General features: G+C 38.3%; 1 pseudogene; it reads right to left on the reverse strand.

Annotated features, from left to right (window-relative positions):
• Window positions 1-215: 215 nt before the first annotated feature.
• Window positions 216-2,468, reverse strand: LOC101976989 (serine/threonine-protein kinase 16 pseudogene; annotated as a pseudogene).
• Between the last annotated feature and the right edge of the window lie 5,990 nt (window positions 2,469-8,458).

Here is an 8,458-nt window from a genome sequence, read left to right on the forward strand (position 1 = left end):
TCCTAAGGATTTTCATAAAACCAACCCCCAAAACAAAATTGAAATTCCAGTCAGAGTGACTTCACTTTTATGAAAGTAATTCCAGATCAAGGTGCAAAAGATTTTTAATTTCCTTTCTGAATAAGGTCATATCAGCTCTTAGATGATTTACTCTGGACCTATGATTTATGTAATCATACAGTTCTAGACCCAGATTAAATTTCAAAGATGACCTGGCAAAACCCCCTGGTTTAGAGAGATGATGATGAATAGGGGGTTAAGTGACTGGTCCAGCATCACACATCTGAAGAGTGGCTAAACCTGGTGCTAGAGGGAACATATTCCCCATATTCCCCATTTCTGGTTTTGGTTCACCACACCCTTGGGAGGCAAAATGGCATGCTCTACCTGGCTTGTTTTGGCTCTACTTCCTTCCTCTTTCCCTCTAGAGGCTTTGCCTGAAGATGAAGTCTGCCCTGGCCAATGACGCTGGAAATTCCAATTCAACTTCATCAGTTATGAGGTTGGTACTTTGGCCTCCACGTGACTCATATTTGTTGTTGTTTTTCTACACCAATGTGCTTTCACTTTATTCTCCTGTTAATACATCCTCCTGCTCCAAGATTTGAAAGCAAAACATGATGTGAGCCCAGCAGTCCAGCTCAGAGTTGTGCACCATATTTTCTCAGTTTCACTTTCTCCCCCAGCTCCACCACCAGTCAGGACCCTTGCCTATGTGTTGGGGTAAAAGAGCAGAGAGAAGACTGAGATAATGGTCCCCATAGCTGGTACCCAACTGTAAAATTAGTCCTGGATAAAAAAAAAAATAAACTTCCAATGAGGGATAAGAGCCTCTTTCCAAGGCACATGGGGCGATCTCAACATGGCCACTGGTTAGTTCAGATTTGAGTAGTGTGCAGACCAGGAGCTGAGGGTTGTAGAGCCTCCAACTGACTGAGGAGTAGAGGAATGGTATGTGAGGGTGTTGCTGGAAGTTCACAGTCATCATGGAGGCCAGCAGCTGCCATAGTGTTGAAAAATGCCTGGGGCTTTGCAGGATGTTGAGTAGGTTCTGCACAGCAAAGGCCATACTGTGAGCTTTCTGAAACACCATGTCATAAGGGCCTTCTCCAAACATCACAGGATAAAGCACATAGCCCAGGGACCAGACATCAATCCACTCATGGATGACACAGTGACTCTGCATAGAGAAGGGCTCTGGGGCCAGGTAGAAGATGGTGTACGGATCAGTTGTTCAGTCTTACAGAGTCAGAGCTGGCAAGAGCCCTCCATGTGACTACATGCTTGATTCATGGAACCCAAGTCCATTAATACTGGCTGCCACTCATCTCCAAACAAGATATTGGTGGGCTTCAGGTCCCCGTGGTCATAACCTTTGGCATGAATGCAGATACCAGCAGCAGCTGAAGGATTTGATCCCAGTCAGGAATTTGTCTTTGTCTTTGGCCTTTCTATCTCATTTCGCAGCTTCCTTTCTTGAAGAAAGGTAGTAGCAGCCAGGCCTCTTGCTTAGCGCCCGGCTCTCTCAGACAGTAAGCCATGGGGCGAAGAATGCTGGGAAGCTGGAAGAGGCAATGCATGTCTGCTTCTTGCTGAGCCTCCTCTCAGTCCAGCTACTTGTGACACAGGATTCACTTTAGGGCATACTATTATTTAATTCCTCCTTTAGGTCCACATAGCTGAACTCACCCTCCCCCAGGTTTCTGAGAGAAGAGATAATGCTCAATGTCAACGGTGACAGTTCCAATAGAGGAGACACACAGGGCGTGTCCCACAATGTCTCAGTCATCCTTCTCAAGGACAGACTTTGGCTGCCAAAGGGCTCCTCCAGAGTGAGTGGGCTCTTCTAGTGATGCCCTGGGAGCCCAGTGGATCATGTTGGGAAGAAATCGTGTTGCTGGCCCAGTATAATCCAGATGGCCCTGGTTCAGGCTACAGCAAAGCACCAGGGTCATATTTCTTTTAATTTTCAAAAATTTCAGAATCTGGGCTGGGAAGGGGAATGGTACTAGTGTGATTGCCTTCAAGCCTCCAGAATGTTATGGAGTCTTCGGACTCCCAGACCTTCTCCTGCACTTCGATGCTTCCTATAGCTTTTTAAAATTTTTAAAAAATTTGTTCTAATTAGTTATACATGACAGTAGAATGTATTTTGACACGTCATACATAAATGGAGTATAACTTCTCATTCTAGTTGTACATGATGCAGAGTTATATTGGACCTGTAATCATATATGCACATAGGGTAACAAAGTCCAATTATTTTACTATCCTTCCCACCCTCTTATCCCTCCCCTCCCTTCACTTTCCTCTATCTAATCCAAAGTACTTCTATTATTCCTTAGCCCCTAAGCCCTTATTGTGAATTAGCAACCATATATCGAAGAAAACATTTGACCTTTTTGTTCTTTGGGATTGGCTTATTTTGTGTAGAATGGTTCCCAGCTCCATTTACTGGCAAACGCCATAATTTCTTTCTTCTTTAAGGCTGAGTAATATTCCATTGTGTATATTACTACAATTTTTTATCCACTCATCTGTTGAAGGGTACCTCAGTTGGTTCCATAGCTTAGCTATTATAAATTGAGCTGCTATAAACTTTGATGTGGCTGTGTCACTGTAATATGTTACTTTAAAATCCTGTGGGTATAAACCAAGGAATAGGATAACTGGGTCAAATGGTGGTTCCATTCCAAGTTTTCTAAGGAATCTCCATACTGCTTTCCATAGTGGTTGCACCAATTTGCAGTCCCATCAGTAATGTATGAGTGTACCTTTTCCCCTACATCCTTGCCAACATTTATTGTTGCTAGTATTCTTGATAATTGCCATTCTGACTGGAATGAAAGAAATCAAAGTGTAGTTTTGATTTGTATTTCTCTCATTGCTATAAATGTTGAACTTTTTTTTATATATTTGTTGATCAATTGTATTTCTTCTTATGTGAAGTGTCTGTTCACTTTTTGATCAGGCTACTTTTGTGTGTGTGTTAAGTTTTTTGAATTCTATATGAGATGCATGTGGTAAAGATTTTCTCCCATTCTGTAGGCTCTCTCTTCATGTTATTGATTGTTTCCTTTGCTGTGAAGAAGCTTTTTAGATTGATACTATCCCATTTTTTGATTCTTGAGTTTACTTTTTGTGCATTAGGAGTCTAGAATAGCAATACAACACATTAAAATCTCTGGGACACTATGAAGGCAGTGCTAAGAGGAAAATTCATTGCATTGAGTTCTTTCATTAAAAGAATAGAAAGTCAACAAATAAATTACCTAACATTACATCTGAAAGCCCTAGAAAAAAAAACAAATCAACACCAAAAGCAGTAGAAGATAGAAAATAATTAAAATTAGAGCTTAAAGCAATGAAATTGAAGCAAAAGAAAATAATTTTAAAAATTGACAAAAGGTGGTTCTTTGAAAAAGTGAATAAAATTGATAAACAGCCACAGTAATGAAGAGAGACAGAAAATTCAAATTACTAAAATTCTTGATGAAAAAGGAAATATCTTCACAGACACTACTGAAATACAGACAATAATCAGAAACTATTTTGACAATTTATGCTCCAATAAAATAGAAAATCTTGAAGACACAGCCAAATTTTTAGAGATGTATGACCTATCCAAACTGAATCAGAAGGACATACAAGATCTAAACAGATCAATTGTAAACAATAAAACAGAAGACGCCATCAAAAACCTACCAATTAAGAAAAGCCCAGGACCAGATGGATTCTCAGCTGAGATCTACAAGACCTTCAGAGAAGAATTAACAACAATACTCCTCAAATTATTCCATGAAATAGAAAAAGAGGAAACCCTTCCAAACTCATTATATGAAGCTAGTATCACTCTGATACAAAAAAACAGCAAAGACACCTCAAGAAAAGAAAACTTCAGACCAATATCCCTGATGAACATAGATGCAAAAATTCTCAACAAAATTCTGGCAAATCACATACAAAAACATGTTAAAAAGATTGTGCACCTATCAAGTGGCAATTGTCCCAAGGATGCAAGGTTGGTTCAACATATGGAAATCAATAAATGCAATTCATCACATCAATAGACTTAAAGACAAGAATCATATGATGATAGATGCAGAAAAAGTGTTTGACAAAATAAAGCACCCCTTCATGCTCAAAACACTAGAAAAACTAGGGAATATATCTAAACATTGTAAAAGCTATCTATGCTAAGCCCAAGGCCGATATCATTCTAAATGGAGAAAAGTTGAAAGGATTCCCCTCTCAGAACTGGAACAAGACAAGGATGCCCTCTATTACCACTTCTATTCAACATTGTCCTTGAAACTCTAGCCAGAGCAATTGGACAGAAGAAGCAGCTAAAGGGATACGTGAGAAACTGATGTGACTCCATTTTTGAGAAACCAGCTTCTACCTCAAGGCCTGTCCTAAAGAAGGGGGCGTGACCCTTGTCCTGGGAAAAATCCACAGAGCACTCCTAAGCACTTACCCACCCTGCTGAGTTGTTTGTCTATAAATAACAGGGGAGATCTGTGGCACCAGGTGTCCCTGACTCAGTTAGGCTAGGTGAGGACCCATAGCAACCCCCTAGCAACCTTCAATCAGCATGAGACAGAGAAAATACCTGGGATGCCAGATGACTCCCCAGTAGTTTATGGTGGTTGATAACATGTTGGGAAACCATGTAGTTCAGCATGTACACCCCTTGTGGCTTAAACCAATTAGTTCAAACGAATCCCTCTATTGTAATAACTGATCACCCCTACCCAACTTGTTCCCACCAGTGAATGTGCTAATCAATGTTAAGAGTTGTCGTTTGACTTTCCGCAGTATGAAATGATTTGCTGTGTGATGTTGTGACGCATAGAATATCCCCCCCCAAAAAAAAAAAACCTATAAAATCTCACTGGACAAAGGACCGGGACTCACTCCATGGGATCGCTGCATCGGAAACGGTTGTGAGTCCAGGCTTGAGCTTGCAATAAAGGCTCTTGTGTGATTGCCTCGGATTTGGCTCCTGGAGGTCTGTTGAGGTCCCATGAATCTAGCATTACATCCGGATAGGATAAGAAGAACCCAAACTATCACGATTTGCTGATGACATGATTCTATATTTAGAAGATCCTATAGCTTTTCAGAAGGAAAGTAGCAGGGGTCATCATATCATTTCAGCATAAGCAGGACTTGTCTTTGTTCTTCTTTGTATTCCCCTTAGTGTCACACAAAGCTAGACACACAGTTAGTACTCAATCTCCTTATCAAATGAAACAGGCCTAGCTCTGGAAAACTTCCTTCAAGTGAAAGCTTTGAAGGTGACAAACAGTGAAGTGAAAGATAATGTGTTTTGCGGACCCCGACTCCATGATCATGCTAGTGGCATTCGCTCACATATCTTGTTTCACCACTCTTCAGCTTTAGGTTTTATTCTCACCCTTTTTACTTATGAGGAATTTCAGGTTCAAAGACATCAGGAAACTGGCCCAAGGTAGACAACATTGGGCACAAAATGTCAGGGAAATGGAATCTGACCATTTTGTGTCAGGCTTTTTCCACTTCACATAAAATACATCCACAATGTTGTGAAACAATTGCTACTGTCTAGTTCTAGAACAAACTTTCACTCCAAATTAAAACCGCATATATGTTAAATAGTCACTTTCCATTTTCTCTTCCCCCAACCCCTGACAACCACTAATCTTCTTTTGTCTCTATGGATTGGCTTATTTGAAATATTTTGTATAAAGTGGTGACATGCAACATGTCACCTTTAGTGTCTGGCTTTTTTTATGAGGCCAAAAGTTTTCAAGGTTTGTCTTTGTAATTTGATTCAGCACTTCATTCTTTTTTGTGGCTGAATAATATTCCATTTAATAGACACATCTGCATTTTTTAAAATCAATTTATTGGTCACTGAACATCTGGGTTGCTTCTATTTTTTGATCTTTAAAAATAATTCTGCTAGCCAGGCACAGTGGCGCATGCCTGTAATCCCAGTGGCTCTGGAGGTTGCGGACAGAGGATTTCAAGTTCAAAGCCAGCTTCAACAATTTACTGAGGCCCTAAGTAACTCAGTGAGACACTGTCTCTAAATAAAATGCAAAAAAAAAAAAAAGGGCTGGGGAGGTGGTACAGTGATCAAGTGCCCCTGAGTTCAATCCCTTTGTATCAAAAAATAAATAAATAAATGTTAATGCTGCTGTAAGCAGCATAATTCACAATAGCAAACTATGGAAAATGTAGTATATATACAAAATGGAGTTTTATTCAGCCAAAAAGAAAAATGAAATTATGTCATTTGCAGGAAAATGATGAAACTTGGGACCATATGTTAAGTGAAATAAGCCAAACTTAGAAGGTCAGGGGTCATATCTTTTCTCTGTAGAAGCAAGAGAGGAGAAAAGTAAAGAAAGGTGGGGAGATTTCATATAAACAGAACGGAGATCAGTAGCATAAAGGAAAGGGATGGGGGCAGGGAGGAGAGGAGGGAAAGAGGAAATATGGGGCACTGATATTGGCCAAATTATACTGTTGTATTATATGCAGGCACAAAAATTTAACAATAGAATCATCATTATGTACAACTATAATGAATCAATAAAATGTGAAAAAGATGCTGCTATGAATACTGGTATACAATTGTTTTGTCCTGCTTTTAATCCTTTTGGGCATATTCTCAGAAGCAGAATTGTCAGATTATGTAACAATTTATGTTTATTTTTTTGAGTAACCTTCATCCTGTTTTCCATGGTGGCTTCATCATTTTACATTCCCAAAAGAGATGCATTACTGATTCCAATTTCTCCACACCTTGTCAACATTTTTTTTTCTTTTAAATGTAGTCTTTCTATTAGGTTCGATGTGACATCTCATTATAATTTTTATTTGCAATTTCCTTGAGAATTTCCATGTGGTCATTGGCCAAGTGTGTATCATCTCTGAATAAATTTCCAGTTAAGTTCTTTGCTCATTTTTAAATTGGATTTTTGTCTTATGTGGTTGAGTTGTATCAGTTCTTCACATTCTAGACCCTAGACTTTTATCAGATATATTATTGGCAAATATTTTCTTCCATTCTGGGGATTGTCTTTTCATTCTTTGGTGGTATACTTTCATGCACATGACTTTTTAATTTTGATGGGGAGAACAATTATGTTTTTTCTTTTGTTGTTTGTGCTTTGGTATCTAAGAAATCATTGCCAAATGCAAAGTTATAAAGATTTACCTCTCATGTTTTCTTCTAAGAGTTTCATAACTTTGGCTATAATACTGTTATTAGATCTTTGATTCATTTTGAGTTAAATTTTATTGTTGTTGCTATGCTTTGAATGTCTTATGATCCTCCCCTAGCTCCTGTCGAAAGTAAATTTCTAAAGTGATAATATCGAGAGGCAAGGCCTTCAGGAGGTAATTAGGTCAGGGCTTCTCCTTTTGAATGGAATTAAGGCCTTTATTAAATAGGCTGCACACAGCATTTGACCTTTCTGCCTTCTACCATGTGAGGACACAGCATTTGTTCTCTCTGGAGGATACAGAATCAAGGCATTGTCATGGAAGCAGAGAGAGCAGGCCCACATTAGATACTGAGCCTGCCTGTGCCTTGATCCTGAACATCCAGCCTCCAGAACCATGAGAAGTTTCTGCTCTTTATAAATTACTCAGTCTCAGTTCTTTTGGTAATAATAAAGTAAAACAGTAGTGCCAAGTAAGGATTAATTCTGTTTTTTTTTTTTTTTTTGCATGTGGAAGTCTAGTTGTTCCAGCACTATTTGTTGATGAGACTATTCTTTTTCCCTCTCTGAATTATTTTGATACCATTATTGAAAATCAATTGGCCATAGATGCATAAATTTTCTTTTGGGTTCTCAACTCTATCCCTTTGGTCTACATGTCTCTCCAGCACCAAACTGTGTTGATTACTGTAGCTTTGTAATAGGTTTAAAATGAGGACATGAAAATCCTCTAATTTTGATCTTTTAAAAGACTGCTTTCAATATGGGCCAAATTATATTTTTATATCATGTGTATGTACAGATATGTAGCAATAAATCCCATTATTCTGTTTAATTATAATGCACCAATAAAAATATGGAAAAAAGAAATATGAGGTAAACACTAACAGAGTTGATGATTATACCTCTGGGAACAAAAATTATCATTGGAACATAGGGTAGAACACATTAAAAATTCTCATTACAAGCCTTAAAAAATCTATTTGACTTTTTTCTTTTTATATTTTTTAGCTGTTGAGGACCTTTATTTATTTATTTACTTATATACAATGCTAAGACTCAAACCCAGGACCTCATACACTCTACCACTGAGCCACAACTCCAGTACCCTGTTTGACTTTTAAATCTATGTACAACCAGTTGTTTAATAAAATTGAAATAAATATTTTTAAAAGAAAAAAAAAAGATCATTTGACTTATCATCCCCTGATTTCCATATGAATTTTAGGATTGACTTTTCC

The sequence above is a fragment of the Ictidomys tridecemlineatus genome, chromosome 5 (genome assembly GCF_052094955.1).
Source record: "Ictidomys tridecemlineatus isolate mIctTri1 chromosome 5, mIctTri1.hap1, whole genome shotgun sequence".
Classification (NCBI taxonomy): domain Eukaryota; kingdom Metazoa; phylum Chordata; class Mammalia; order Rodentia; family Sciuridae; genus Ictidomys; species Ictidomys tridecemlineatus.